This window comes from Tachyglossus aculeatus, chromosome 6 (genome assembly GCF_015852505.1).
Source record: "Tachyglossus aculeatus isolate mTacAcu1 chromosome 6, mTacAcu1.pri, whole genome shotgun sequence".
Lineage (NCBI taxonomy): Eukaryota > Metazoa > Chordata > Mammalia > Monotremata > Tachyglossidae > Tachyglossus > Tachyglossus aculeatus.
In genome coordinates this window covers 45,759,696-45,776,396 of record NC_052071.1, presented here as the reverse complement: position 1 = coordinate 45,776,396, position 16,701 = coordinate 45,759,696, and positions in this window count along the sequence as shown.

Below are 16,701 nucleotides of genomic sequence, written 5' to 3'. Positions count from 1 at the left end.
GGTAGCATTATCCTGGGTGGCTCATTTTCCAGCTGGCCTGTAATAATTATATTATTATTATCATTATGGTTCTTGTTAAGCGCTTACTATGTGCCAAGCACTGTTCCAAGCACTGGGGTAGAAACGAGTCAGTCAGGTTGGACACAGTCCCTGTCCTACATGGGGCTTACACTCTTAAGAGAAGCAGCGTGGCTCAGTGTTAAGAGCATGGGCTTGGGAGCCAGAGGTCATGGGTTCTAATCCAGCTCTGCCACTTATCAGCTGTGTGACTTTGGGCAAGTCACTTTACTTCTCTGTGCCTCAGTTACCTCATCTGGAAAATGGGGATTAAGACTGTGAGCCCCAGGTGGGACAACCTGATCACCTTGTATATCCCCCAGTGCTTAGAACAGTGCTTGGCACATAGTAATAATAATAATGATGGCATTTATTAAACGCTTACTATGTGCAAAGCACTGTTCTAAGCGCCGGGGAGGTTACAAGGTGATCAGGTTGTCCCACGGAGGGCTCACAGTCTTAATCCCCATTTTACAGATGAGGGAACTGAGGCCCAGAGAAGTTAAGTGACTTTCCCAAAGTCACACAGCTGACAATTGGTGGAGCCGGGATTTGAACCCATGACCACTGACTCCAAAGCCCGTGCCCTTTCCACTGAGCCACACTGTAAGTGCTTAACAAATACCAAAATTATTATTATTATTATTATTATTATTGTTATTATTATTATTATTATTAATTTGCTGGTATAAGCAAATACTCGATTTACTGGTATCCACCCCAGTGCTTAGTACAGTGCCTGGCACATAGTAATACCATTATTATTATTATATTATTATTATTAATAATCCCCATCTTACAGATAAAGTGACTGAGGCTTGGAGAAGCAAAATGACTTGCCTAAGGTCACCTGTCCTATGTCAAACATTGATATGGCCTCAGATCATCATCATCATCATCAATCGTATTTATTGAGCGCTCACTGTGTGCAGGGCACTGTACTAAGTGCTTGGGAAGTACAAGTTGGCAACATATAGAGACAGTCCCTACGAAACAAACAGTGGGCTCACAGTCTAAATGGGGGAGACAGAGAACAAAACCAAACATACCAACAAAATAAAATAAATAGAATAGATATGTACAAGTAAAATAAATAAATAAATAGAGTAATAAATATGTATAAATAGAGTAATAAATATGTATCCTTAAGATATCCTTAAGCCTATTTATTTTTAAGCATTCAGTCTTCCTCCACCTCAACTGTGTTTCAGAATCCCACAGATTGGCAATGGCTCCAGTATTTATGGGGACTTGGGAATTCAAGGGAGAGGAGGGTCAGGATTCCACCCAGTGAGATGCTTAATAGATATAGGTGCTTAATATCATATAGGTTTTGCAGATTTCTGTACCTCTTCATGTGTGTGACTATGATGTTCTTCTGTCACGTAAATTACGTTACAAGAGATATCTGACTAGAGAAATCGCAAAATAGTGCTGGGATTCTTCAGCGTCACCAGTGGCCGAACGATACCATGATGTTTTTAGACTGTGAGCCCACTGTTGGGTAGGGACTGTCTCTATATGTTGCCAACTTGTACTTCCCAAGCGCTTAGTACAGTGCTCTGCACACAGTAAGCGCTCGATAAATTTGATTGATTGATTGATGTTGGTTGTCACGGGAGGCTGGAGCGAATTGGAGAGTGGAGCGGGAAGCCCATCGGCCTTCAGTACGGTCCATCAAAAAGGAAGTGACATTATAGATTTGGAAGAGATCCTTGGGGGCCCTGGTCAGGCCCGAAAGCATTGTACTATCAAAAAAAGCCTACGATGTCACCCTCTGGTCTGCGAACCGGGGTTTGCCAACCTGTCTTGTCTGGCCTTATGCTGTCCAGTCGTCTCCGACCCATAGCGACGCCATGGACATGTCTCTCCCAAAACGCTCTGCTCTCCATCTGCCATCGTTCTGGTAGTGTATCCATCGGGTTTTCTTGGTAAAAGTACAGAAATGGTTTACCATCGCCTCCTTCCACGCAGTAAACTCGAGTCTGTTGCCAACCTGTGCCAGAGGAGAAAAATGTGTCCCTTTCTCAGAGGCTTTATCTGAGCACAGACTGTTTTATGGTTAAAAACTCTCCCCCGATAGACTGTAAACTCCTCGGGACAGGGAACGTGTCTACCAACACTGTATTGTACTATCCCAAGTGCTCAGTAATAATAATAATAATAATAATGATAGCATTTATTAAGCGCTTACTATGTGCAAAGCACCGTTCTAAGTGCTGCGGAGGTTACAAGGTGATCAGGTTGTCCCACGGGGGGCTCACAGTCTTAATCCCCATTTTACAGATGAGGTAACTGAGGCCCAGAGAAGTGAAGTGACTTGCCCAAAGTCACACAGCTGGCTATTGGCAGAGCTGGGATTTGAACCCACGACCTCCGACTCCAAAGCCCGGGCTCTTTCCACTGAGCCACGCTGCTTCTCTACAGTACAATGCTTGCCACAGTAAGCGCTCAGTAAATAAGATTGATTGATTGATCTGGGACCTTCTTGGAGGGCCCCAAGGATCGGGTTGTTGAATCAAGATCCCTGCAAGCCCCTTTAGCTCAGCCTCCGTTGGGATAAACTTAATATCTGCTGCCCCTCCTCAGGAATAAAAATAAATTCATTTATCTGGAATAGCCAGGTGTCCAGACATGTTCTCTACATTATGTACTCATGGTTGGAAGCAGGATGGTATAGTGGATAGAGCACAGGTCTGGGACAAGAAGGCATGCGTTCTAATCCCGGCTCTGCCACTTGTCTGCTATGACCTTGGGCAAGTCACTTCACTTCTCCGGGCCTCCGTTCCCTAATCTGTAAAATGGGGATTGAGACAGTGAGCCCCACATGGGACAGGGACTGTGTCCAACCTGATTTGCTTGTATCCACCCCAGCGCTTAGTACAGTGTCTGGCACATAGTAAGCACTTAACAAATGCCATAATTATTATAGTTATGTAGTAATTTATGGTTATAAATTAGTTTACGGGCAAACACAACGAGTCTTCAATCCCTTACTGCTCTTCTAGTTCCCTCAATTTATAGACGTATGAACATTCTGAGAATCACGACCACAGACCAAGGTCATATGGGGTGAGTGTCCCACAACCCTTAACTTCTCTGTAGTTCAAAAGTCCTAATCACTCCTCAAGGAAATAATAATAGCATTTACTAAGCGCTTACTATGTGCAAAGCACTGTTCTAAGCGCTGGGGAGGTTACAAGGTGATCAAGTTGTCCCACAGGGGGCTCGCAGTCCTAATCCCCCATTTTCCAGATGAGGTCACTGAGGCCCAGAGAAGTGAAGTGACTTGCCCCAAGTCACACAGCCGACAAGTGGCAGAGCTGGGATTTGAACCCATGACCTCTGACTCCAAAGCCCGGGCTCTTGCCACTGAGCCACGCTGCTTCACCTGCATCTTGGAACGCTTTGCCCGCTTTTCCTTCTTCGCTTTGTCTGATGGCAGGGTCAGATCCCCAGAGGAATCCAAGCCTCTCTTTGTAAAATGGATTTTCTGATTTGCCGAGGGCTGGGCCCTAAAATTGACTGCGGAGGGTCACCAGTTGTTTGCGTCACTGGGGCCGACAGACATAACCCTGGGCAAGTCTGTGGGAAAGTCCGGAGTAACACCCGTTGTGATTTTTGACCCCTGTGACTAGGCCAGGGCAGAGCGAGGTAGGGCTACAGGTTACTGGAAAAAAAGGGAAGGTGCATACTTGCTGTTGACGCCAGTTCTCTAAGCTAAAATAAGTCTTTGAGCAAAACACCTCTATTTCTAAGAAACAACGCCCACAGTTCCTACTCTACCTCATATCCTGTTGAGTTACGGTAAGTACTCCCTGAAGGCTCCTCCCCTAGAGAGGCAGGCTCTCTGCTCCAGGTCTCTTCCTGATCCAATCAAGATTCCTGGAGAATCAGTTTCCCTTTTGGAGACCTGAGGTGGAGCCTTCTTCCAGCAGAATGTGGGGGGAGAGTAGGGGTCTGTCCTAAATCAAGTGTCTGTATTTCCAAATGAGAAGCAGTGTGGCCTAGCGGATGGAGCACAGGCTTGGAAATCAGTCCAAACTGGATTCTAACCCTGGTTCTGCCACTTGACTGCTGTGTGACCTTGGACAAGTCACTAACTTCTTTGTGCCTCAGTTACCTCATCTGTAAAATGGGGAGGAAGACTGTGAGCTCCACATCGGACACGGATCGTGTCCAACCTGATTATCCCATACCTACCCTAGTGTTTAGTGCCACCTCGGGTACCCGAGGTGGAGATATCGAATAAACTGGCCCCTGGAATGGCCCCAAGAGACAGGGAGATGAGAGAATATGGAATGAGGGATGGAAAATGAGAGGGTGAAACAGGAAATTAGAGGGCAGGATTAAGAGGAAAATATAATCATAATATTGTGGTATTTGTTTAGTACTTGGTATGTGTCAAGCACTGTACTAAGTGCTCGGGTAGATACAAGATAATCAGGTCCCACCTGGGGCTCACATCTAAGGAGGAGGGAGAACAGGTAATGCGGATGAGGAAACTGAGGCCCAGAGAAGTTAAGTGACTTACCCAACGTCACACAACGGGGTACGTGGCAGAGCCAGGATTATAACCCAAGTCCTTGGACTCTTGGGCCTGTGCTCTTTCCACCTGGCCATGCTGCTTCCTTAAATATACGTGGAAAGACTAAGAGCTAGGGTTAAACAAAATCCAACAGACAATTACTCTCCCCCCTTTCAAAGCCTTATGGGAGGCCCACCTCCTCCAAGAGGCCTTCCCAGACTAAGCCCCACTTTTCCTCATCTCCCACGCCCTTCTGCAGCACCCTGACTTGCTCCCTTTGCCCTTCCTCCCTTCCTCCCAGCCCCACAGAATTTTAATAATAATAATAATAATAATGGTATTTGTTAAATGCTTACTATGTGCCAAGCACTGTTCTAAGCGCTGGGGTAGGTACAAGATAATCAGGTTGTCCCACGCGGGGCTCACAGTCTTAATCCTCATTTTACAAATGAGGTCACTGAGGCCCAGAGAAGTGAAGTGACTTGCCCAAAGTCCCACAGCTGACAAATGGCTGGGATTAGAACCCACAACTTCTGACTCCCAAGCCCGGGCTCTTTCCACTGAGCCATGCTGCTTCTCCAAGCATGTATATGTATACATCTGGCATTTTATTTATTTACGTATGTATGTATATATGTATAATTCTATAATTCTATTTGTTCTGACAATTTTGACACCTGTCTACATGTTTGGTTTTGTTGTCTGTCTCCCCCTTCTAGACTGTCTCCCTCTTCTAGACTGTGAGCCTGTTGTTGGGTAGGGACCGTCTCTATACGTTGCTGACTTGTACTTCCCAAGCGCTTAGTACAGTGCTCTGCACACAGTAAGAGCTCAATAAATACAATTGAATGAGCATTTAGTTCATTCATTCATTCATTCAATCGTATTTATTGAGCGCTTACTGTGTGCAGAGCACTGGACTAAGCGCTTGGGAAGTACAAGTTGGCAACAAATAGAGACGGTCCCTACCCAACAGCAGGCTCACAGTCTAGAAGGGGGAGACAGACAACAAAACAAAACATATTAACAAAATAAAATAAATAGAATAAATATGTACAAGTAAAATAGAGTAATAAATACGTACAAACATATACACATATATACAGGTGCTGTGGGGAGGGGAAGTAGGTAAGGTGGGGGGATGGGGAGGGGGAGAAGGGGGAGAGGGAAGAGGGGGCTCAGTCTGGGAAGGCCTCCTGGAGGAGGTGAGCTCTCAGTAGGGCTTTGAAGGGAGGAAGAGAGCTAGCTTGGCGGATGGGCAGAGGGAGGCCATTCCAGGCCAGGGGAAGGACGTGGGCCGGAGGTCGATGGCGGGACAGGCGAGAACGAGGCACAGTGAGGAGATTAGCGGCAGAGGAGCGGAGGGTGAGGGCTGGGCTGGAGAAGGAGAGAAGGGAGATGAGGTAGGAGGGGGCGAGGTGACGGAGAGCCTTGAAGCCGAGGGTGAGGAGTTTTTCCCTGATGCATAGGTGTTTTAGTTATTTTAGTTATTTTAGTAGTTATTTAGTTATTTTAATAACTAAAATAAATTTAGTTATCTGTTCTGATGTCTGTCTCCCCCTTCTAGACTGTGAGCTCACTGTGGGCGGAGATTGTCACTGTCTATTGTTGGACTTTCCCAAGCGTTTAGTTCAGTGCTCTGCACACAGTGAGCACTTAATAAATACAATTGAATGAGTGAAGGAAGGTGGGGTTTCCGGGCAGATCTCTAATATATGGGGCCAAGAGCGTCAGGGAGTACTCGCTGCTCAGAAAGAAAAGTCCACAAACTTGAAAACGAGGTCATCTTGGGGTTCCAGGACTGTCTTTCCAAATGAACAGAATTACTATGTTTCAGTGCCACCTGGTGCTCTTAATCTGGCGCTGAAAGAGCCGACCTATCTACCAGTCCAATAAGAAGAGAAGAAATTAGGCCTCAAAGTTTCAGTGGTTCATTCATCCAATCGTATTTATTGAGCGCTTACTGTGTGCAGAGCACTGTACTAAGCACGTGGGAAGTCCAAGTTGGCACCATATAGAGACGGTCCCTACCCAACAAGGGGCTCACAGTCTAGAAGGGGGAGACAGACAACAAAACAAAACATATTAACAAAATAAAATAAATAGAATAAATATGTACAAATAAAATAAAGTCATAAATACGCACAAACATATATATATATATATATATATATATATATATATATATACACACAGGTTGACAGGCAGCCACTCATTTCTCCCCCTTATAGATTGTGAGCCCACCGTTGGGCAGGGACCGTCTCTCTATGTTGCCAACTCGGACCTCCCAAGCGCCCAGCACAGTGCTTCGCACACAGTAAGCGCTCAATGAATACGATTGAATGAATGAATGACAGTAAGCGCTCAATAAATAGGACTGACTGACTGAATGAATTTTTGAGGAGGGGATGACCTCTGCCTCCACAGCCCGACTGTGCTCCTATCCTTAGAGATAATAAAGATAATAATGGCAACAATAATAATAATAGTGAGAGGAATAAAAGTGATTAGGTCTCAAAGGTGGAGGTGGTGCTCATCTTTAGAGGGAATAATAACGTTAATAACAACAGTAGTAATAATAGTGGTATTTGGTAAGTGCTTACTATGTGCCAGGTGCTGTACTAAGCGCTGGGGTAGATACAAGATATTTGGGTTGGACATAGTCCCTATTCTAGATAGGGCTCACACTTTTAATCCCTATTCAACAGATAACAATAATAATAATAATAATGATGGCATTTATTAAGCACTTACTATGTGCAAAGCTCTGTTCTAAGCACTGGGGAGGTTACAAGTTGATCAGGTTGTCCCACGGGGGGCTCACAATCAATCCCCATTTTCCAGATGAGGTAACTGAGGCACAGAGACGTTAAGTTACTTCCCCAAAGTCACACAGCTGATAATTGGCAGAGCCGGGATTCGAACCCATGATCACTGACTCCAAAGCCCGTGCTCTTTCCACTGAGCCACGCTGCGGTAACTGAGGCACAGAGAAGTGAAATGACTTGCCCGAAGTCAAAGAGCAGGCAAGTGGCAGAGCTAGGATTAAAACCCAGGTCTCTTTGATTCCCAGGCTCATGGTCTACCCAGTAGGCCACACTGCAATCAATCAATCAATCAATCGTATTTATTGAGCGCTTACTGTGTGCAGAGCACTGTGCTAAGCGCTTGGGAAGTACAAGTTGGCAACATATAGAGACAGTCCCTACCCAACAACGGGCTCACAGTCTCTAGACTCTAGAGAAGCAGCGTGGCTCAATGGAAAGAGCCCGGGCTTGGGAGTCAGAGGTGGTGGGTTCTAATCCCCGCTCCGCCACTTGTCAGCCGTGCCAGTTTGGGCAAGTCACTTAACTTACCTGGGCCTCAGTTCCCTTATCTGTAAAATGGAGATTAAGACTGTGAGCCACGAGTGGGACAACCTGATAATAATAATGATGGCATTTGTTAAGCACTTACTATGGGTGATGCACTGTTCTAAGTGCTGGGGGGGATAAAGGGTGATCAGGTTGTCCCACGAGGGGCTCACAGTCTTAATCCCCATTTTACAGATGAGGGAACTGAGGCTCAGAGAAGTGAAGTGACTTGCCCAAAGTCACACAGCTGATGAGTGGCAGAGCTGGGATTAGAACCCATGACCTCTGACTCCCAAGCCCGGGCTCTGTCCACTGAGCCATGCTGCCCATAACCTCATATCTATCCCAGTGCGCAGAACGGTGCTTGGCACATAGTAAGCGCTTAACAAATACCATCATTATTATTATTTAAAACTCATTCATTCATTCAATCGTATTTATTGAGCACTTACTGTGTGCAGAGCACTGTACTAAGCACTTGGGAAGTACAAGTTGGCAACATACAGAGACGGTCCCTACCCAACAACGGGCTCACAGTCTAGAAGGGGGAGACAGACAACAAAACAAAACATGTGCACAGGTGTCAAGTCACCAGAATAAATAGAAATAAAGCTAGCTGCACATCATTAAGAAAATAAATAGAATAGTAAATATATACAAGTAAAATAGAGTAATAAAACTGTACAAACATATATACAGGTGCTGCAGGGAGGGAAAGGAAGTAGGGTGGGGGGACGGAGAGGGGGAGAGGAAAAAGGGGGCTCAGCCTGGGAAGGCCTCCTGGAGGAGGTGAGCTCTCAGTAGGGCTTTGAAAAATGTGGAATGCTTCACGAATTTGTGCGTCATCTTTGCGCAGGGATGACATAACTTTTAAGAGAAGTTTTGCTTTCAGAAATAAATTCCTCAAAGGTTGTGCTGAGGAATGCTGCTGGGAATTTTTGTGGGTGGATAAAAATAATAATAACAGTGGTATTTTTAAGCGCTATGTGTCAAACACTAAGTGCTGGGGTAGGAACAAAATAATCAGGTGGCACATGGGGTTCACAGTCTAAATAGGAGGGAGAACAGGTATTGACTGCCCATTTTACAGACGAGGGAACTGAGGCACAGAGAAGTTATGTGACTTGCTCAAGGTCACACAGCTTAGAACTTAGGTCCTCTGACTCCCGGCCCCATGCTCCCACGCTGCTTCTCATTCATCCATTCAATCATATTTATTGAGTGCTTACTGTGTGCAAAGTACTATACTAAGCATTTGGGAGAGAACAGTGCAACAACAGACACATTCTCCAGCCTGAAGAGACCACAGCAGAAAGTGTGCTTTTCTAGGAGGGGACTCGGACACAGTTTCTAAAATACAACAGGATATGGCAGAGGGTGGGTTTATTTCATTTATTTTATTTTGTTAGTATGTTTGGTTTTGTTCTCTGTCTCCCCCTTTTAGACTGTGAGCCTGCTGTTGGGTAGGGACTGTCTCTATATGTTGCCAATTTGTACTTCCCAAGCACTTAGTACAGTGCTCTGCACATAGTAAGCGCTCAATAAATATGATTGATGATGATGATGATGATTTCACATCTTATTCATCTCTCGGTCTTGAGGTTGGGACATTTAACCTCTAGACTGTAAGCTCCTTGTAGGTAAGGGAACATGCCTACCAACTCTGTTGCATTGTACTCTCCCAAGCGCTTAGTACAGGATTGACCAATAGGTTTGGTTTTGTTCTCTGTCTCCCCCTTCTAGACTGTGAGCCCACTGTTGGGTAGGGACTGTCTCTATATGTTACCAACTTGTACTTCCCAAGCGCTTAGTACAGTGCTCTGCACACAGTAAGCGCTCAATAAATATGATTGATTGATTGATTGATTGATTGATTGATAGACCCTTGCATGGGCCCCAAATTCTCTGCCATATCTTGTTTGGCCCAGTCTGGGACAATGAACCTGCTGCTGGTGCCCAGGAACTTGATCCAGATGTCCATGGCCAGCACTTAGAATAGTGCTTGGCACATAGTAAGCACTTAACAAATACCATCATCATCATTATCATCACTTCACGCTGCTGCCCGGATCATCCTTGGGCAGAAACACTCTGGGCATGTTACTTCCCTCCTCAAAAATCTCCAGTGGCTACCAATCAATCTGCGCATCAGGCAGAAACTCCTCACCCTGGGCTTCGAGGCTGTCCATCACCTCACCCCCTCCTACCTCACCTCCCTTCTGTCCTTCTACCAGCCCAGCCCACACCCTCCGCCGCTAATCTCCTCACTGTGCCACGTTCTCGCCTGTCCCGTCGTCGACCCCCGGCCCATGTCCTCCCCCTGGCCTGGAATGTCCTCCCTCTGCCCATCCGCCAAGCTAGCTCTCTTTTTCCCTTCAAAGCCCTACTGAGAGCTCACCTCCTCCAGGAGGCCTTCCCAGACTGAGCCCCCTTTTTCCTCTTCCCCTCCCCAATCCTCCGCCCTACCTCCTTCCCCTCCCCACAGCACCTGTATCTGTTTGAACAGATTTATTACTCTATTTTACTTGTACATATTTACTATTCTATTTATTTTGTCAATGTGCATCTAGCTTTACTTCTATTTATTCTGATGACTTGACACCTGACCACATGTTTTGTTTTGTTTTCTGTCTCCCCCTTCTAGACTGTGAGCCTGTTGTTGGGTAGGGACTGTCTCTATATGTTGCCAACTTGTACTTCCCAAACGCTGAGTACAGTGCTCTGCACGCAGTAAGCGCTCAATAAATACGATTGAATGAATGAATGAACCACACCGTGTGAAGCAGTGAATGGGCCAGTACAGCAGGTGTGGCAGCTGTAAAGGTCCCTTGGGCCTTCAGCCTTCCCCCACAAGTGCTCAGTACACAGCTCTGCACACAATAAGTGCTCAATAAATACGACGGGCTGACTGACCTCCAAGTTCCAGTTCTGCTGCTGTGCCATGGCCTCGCTGGCTCCCAGGGCTCTGAAATGACGGCAAGGAAAACACAGGGAGCAGAACCCATGTTCTGCCCCGTGGAAAGAGCATGGACTTTGGAGTCAGAGGTCATGGGTTCAAATCCCAGCTCCGCCAATTGTCAGCTGTGTGACTTTGGACAAGTCACTTCTCTGTGTCTCAGTTACTTCATCTGTAAAATGGGGATTAAGACTGTGAGCCCCATGTGAGACAACCTGATCACCTTGTAACTTCCCCAGCGCTTAGAACAGTGCTTTGCACATAGTAAGCGCTTAATAAATGCCATTTTTATTATTTATATTGGAAGGCAGGGACTTCCCAAAATAGATGGCTTTAAGGTTAGCCAGGTTTCAATTTAGTGATGGCAGGGAAGCATCTTAGGGGATCTGAGGTGCAGAACTTTTTTAGGAGCTATGAGAAGAAAAGAGAAAGGATCGAGGAAATGTGTCCTAGTTTGCTAGCAGGAGGAGGGAGAGAATGTTTTTCTTTTTCTCACTAAAGCCCTGATGGAGTTTACTCCTTAGATCAAACAAGTTGCTGGAGAAGCGGCATTGCCTAGTGGATAGGGCACTGGCTGGGGACTTAGGTGATAGATTCTAATCCCAGCTCCTATACTTGTCTGCTGTGTGACCTTGGGCAAGTCACTTCCCTTCTCTGGGCCTCAGTTACTTCAGCTGTAAAATGGGGACTGAGACTGTGAGCCCCATGTGGGACAGGGACTGTGTCCAACCTGATTTGCTTGTACCCGATTTGCTTTTATTCACCTCAGCACTTAGTACAGCGTATGACGCATACTAGGCGCTTAAGAAATACCATAATTATTATCATTATTATCAAACATTACCTTTCTGGGGGGTGTTGGAAGACAGCCAGGGGGTCTCCTGAATCTCCTGGAAGGAAGATTTCACTACGGGAAGTGCAAGTTGTCAGCCGGTGAGCCGTGCTGTTGATTTATCTCTCTTCTCATCCATACCTCCTTCAATTGAGAAAGAGAGATACAGAGAGATAGAAGTGGTGTGTGTGTTTGTGTGTGTGTGTGTTTGTGTGAGAGAGAGAGAGAGAAAGAGAGAGAAAGAGGTCTACCTCTCACATCTTGGGTGTGTACTCAGTACCTTTCAAAATCTTCAGCTGAAAGGTATGGAAAGAAACCCAAATTTTACTATTGCGCCTAGGTAGTACGCCCTGGAACAATATGACATTAACACTTTATACCACACACAAATAATTTAAAAACCACGTGTTTTGCTTTTTTATTAGCCAAAAAGTCCAAAGAGTCATCGGAACTTACTAAAGACTTAATACAAACTATTTGGCCCGAAGTAATACGACAGCGGCACAGATTCTTTGGCTGAGGCTATGCTGATTCTAACAATCGTGTGGTTCAAATATGGGCTTTGGCTGTAGGTATTGGGGGGGGGGTTTAAAATCCTGAGGGCTTAGGCAAAGAACAAAGGCTCAACAGAAATATCCCCCTGAAAGGAAGATTAGAAAGATTGAAAAAATACCATTTATGGGGAGGAGTGCATATTCCCGAAAAAGTCCAGCTAGCTTTTCCACGCTTTATTCTCAACTAAAGCAGTATAATAAGAATGTCTAGAAGTACAGTTCTAGGGAGAGGTCTCCCTCTCCGGAAAGGGGATGGCTAGAAACTAAGAATTCCGATTTCACCTTCAGGTAGAATTGTGCAAAAGCTTGTTTGGTGGAAAAGTGGTACTCGACTCTTACAGGTGACTTATGATGGGCTCTAGAATAACTGTCATGTGGTCTATTTGTTCAGGGCTTAGTAATGCCTAGAGTTCAAATAATACTATTTCCTCTCTTCTTAAACAAGTAAAATTCACAGTTGCTATTGATTACATGATTTTTTGAATCTAGCATGCATGCGTTCTGCACTGAATACAGCAGAGCTGAAGAGAGCTGGAGCCAGTATCAAATGCTGACAGATGCTACCCTGTTTTTGCCTTGGTTATCTTGGAGAAAAAGGCAGTCGAGGTTTGCCCGGTACTTATGAGGTGCAATGAACCCATATAACCAATGTACTTCTCTAAAAAACCTACTGAAATGGACGCCTTAAATACTACATGATGCAATGGGCAAAATGATAAAACTGCATAAATTTAAACTAAGATCAATTGCTGATATATCTTATGATGATTTTGACACCTGTCTACATGTTTTGTTTTGTTGTTTGTCTCCTCCTTCTAGACTGTGAGCCCGTTATTGGGTCGGGACCATCTCTATATGTTGCCGACTTGTACTTCCCTAGTGCTTAGTACAGTGCTCTGCACACAGTAAGCGCTCAATAAATACAATTGAATGAATCATTGTTTCAAAAAAAAAATCACACTCAAAAAAACACAAATAAAGCAAAAACAACCAACCTCAAACACCCATAAACCTCATGAAGGCCGAGGTAAGGGTTAGGAATCAAAGACTGGATTTGTCTCTCTAATTGACAAGTTAGTTCCTCCCTAAAACTTTCTTTATTTCCCAGAGTGCCAAAGACTGTTCTGGGAAGCAGGTCAACACGTACTGGAATAATGGAGGGTCCCGATTTTTACAAAACACGTGAAACCCAATTTAACTATGAATTCTCTTTCCTGACCCCAAATATACTTCGTCAGCCTTACTCAACCGAATTAAGATACTCCACACAACAGGTCAGTTTCATTGCCAGAGTTGGGGGGTCAAGAAACAACCCCAATTTTGAAACATAGTCAAATTCTTATTTCATCGGACAGCTTTAAAACATGGACTTGATGTCAGTAGCCCAGATGACCTAGTTTTTGTGAAAGTTTCTGGGGCCAAATTGACCAGGTCCTCACATACATAGCTATTCTATTTATTTTATTTTGTTAGTATGTTTGGTTTTGTTCTCTGTCTCCCCCTTTTAGACTGTGAGCCCACTGTTGGGTACGGACTGTCTCTATATGTTGCCAATTTGTACTTCCCAAGCGCTTAGTACAGTGCTCTGCACATAGTAAGCGCTCAATAAATACGATTGATGATGATGATGATAAACCCGTCTCTCGATCACTTTTCCAGGGATCCAGGAGGGCCGGGATTAGAACTCAGGACTCCTGACTCTCAGGACTGTGCTCTTTCCACTTAGTCAATCTGCTTCCCTGCCTGGCATGGGGCTCCGATTTTCATGGTGACAACTGCTCTAGTTGATTCTAAGCGAAGCGTTTAGTACAGTGCTCTTCACCCAGTAAGCGTTCAATAAATACCATTGATTGATTTTAGAAATACCACGCATTCCACTTCTCTTATGCTCCACTACTTCGAATCCCAGCTCCACCGCTTGCCTGCTGCGTGACCCTGGGCAAGTCACTTAACTTCTCTGTGCCTCAGTTACCACATCTGTACAATGGGGATTAAGACTGTGAGCCTCATGTGGGACAGGGACTGTGTCCAATGTGATTACCTTGTATCTACTTAGGGCTTAGAACAGTGCTTGGCACCTAGTAAGCATTTAATACCATAATTATTATTCCTTTCATCCATTTTAACCAAACCAGATTAGGGTAGCACTATGTGTTGCAAGGCCCCTCTTACGTTTACTTTTTTGTTTTTCTATTCAGCAGGTTAAAAAACAATAATAATAATTGGCACCATAATACTTTTTTGGGTTTTTTTTGCTTTTTTTTTGTTTTTCTATTCAGCAGGTTAGAAGTTAATAATAATAATTGGCACTGTACTAAGTGCTAGGGTGGAAACAAGCAAATCGGATTGGACACAGTCTCTGTCCCACATGGGGCTTACAGTCTTAATCCCCATTTTACGGATGAGGGAACTGAGGCCCAAAGTAGTGAAGTGACTTGCCCAGGCCACACAGCAGACAAGTAGTGGAGCTGGGATTGATAATAATAACAATAATAATAATAATGATGATGGCATTTATTAAGCACTTACTATGTGCAAAGCACTGTTCTAAGTGCTGGGGAGGTTACAAGGTGATCAGGTTGTCCCACAGGGGGCTCACAGTCTTAATCCCCATTTTACAGATGAGGTGACTGAGGCACAGAGAAGTTAAGTGACTTACCCAAAGTCACACAGCTGACAGTTGGCAGAGCCGGGATTTGAACCCATGACCTCTGACTCCAAAGCCCGGGCTCTTCCCACTGAGCCACGCTGACCACACGACCTTCGGACTCCCTGGGCCCGTGCTCTATCCGTTACTCCATGCTGTTCCCCTGGAAATCTGAACAATGACTGACACGTTCACTTTAATGCCTGGCCTTGGAAAGCAGACAACTCTAAAAGGTAATTAGAATTACAATCTAATATGGGAAGTTGTTAGGCAAAGGACAGGTAGACTTAAACTCCTTGGGGGTAGGGACCTTGTCTATTAACTCTGTTATACTGTACTCTCCCAAGCACTTCAGTAAACACTTTATAAATGCCATGGATTGACGGTGCATCCTCCAGCTTCCTGAAATCTTTGGAAATCAACTTCACTTAATAATAACAATACTAATTCTGGTACTTGCTAAGCACTGGGGTAGATACAGTAAGTTTGTACCCATTTCCTGACCCACATGGGGCTTGCAGGCTAATGGGGAGGAAGAACCGCTATTTTATTTATTTTGTTAATGATGTGCATTTAGCTTTAATTCTATTTATTCTGACTTGACACCTGTCCACATGTTTTGTTTTGTTGTCTGTCTCCCCCTTCTAGACTGTGAGCCCGTGGTTGGGTAGGGACCGTCTCTATATCAATCAATCAATCAATCGTATTTATAGAGCACTTACTTTGTGCAGAGCACCGTACTAAGTGCTTGGGAAGTATATATTGTTGACTTGTACTTCCCAAGTGCTTAGTACAGTGCTATGCACACAGTAAGCGCTCAATAAATACGATTGAATGAATGAATGAATGAATGAATGAATGAGCCAGTATTCCATCCCCATTTTGCAGATGAGGCTGCTGAGGCACAGAGAAGTTAAGTGAAGGTTACAGCAGATAAGTGGCAAAGCAGGAACTAGGACCCAGGTCTCCTGATTTCCAGGTCTTTCCATTAGGCCACGTTACCTCTCCATCTGGCTGGGGCCCTGATTTTCTCAGTAGCAACTGCTCTACTTGATTCTAAATTAAGCGCTTAGTACAGTGCTCTGCACACAGTAAGCATTCAATAAAAACCACTGACTGATTCTAGAAATACCAGACACCCCCTCCCCCCGGCTTTTGCTCTGCTGCTTGCAACTTGGAAATCTGTTCCACGATTTTTCTCTTTTTAATAATTCTTTTTTTTCAAATTCTCTAACAAGTTTTCTTTTTGTACCAACAGCCCCAACACACCTGCTAGAGGGTCATACTAGGAGGCCGAGGGCTGTCTATGTGAAAGAACCTCATTGGTTCTGTTTAACTCAGTTTTGCCAAGAGACAGAAAAAGCCCCAAACATTTTCCCCCCAGCTACGCAGCTTCAGAGCCAAGAACCACACACACTATAATGAAAAACCAACCTTTCTCCTTGACCTGGCCTAAGCACCAGTGGCCTAACGGGCTGATTTACAAACAACCACCATCGCACAAAAGGAAACCCCGATGCAAAGAAACGATAAAAACTGCTGGCTCTTTAGGGCGACTTATTATTGAAGTTTGATGATAATACTGACTTTGATGGCTGGAGGATGAAAGGTATCTTAAATTGAAGGAAAAAAATGAAAAACTCACACCAGGCCTTTTTTAAAACCTCCTAGGAAAATCGCTATACTAAACTGAAAGGGAATGAAGGCATTTTGGGATTTTCTTGGGAGCGCTTGACTCTGAACAACATTACAGCAGGTACAAAACATCCAGGAG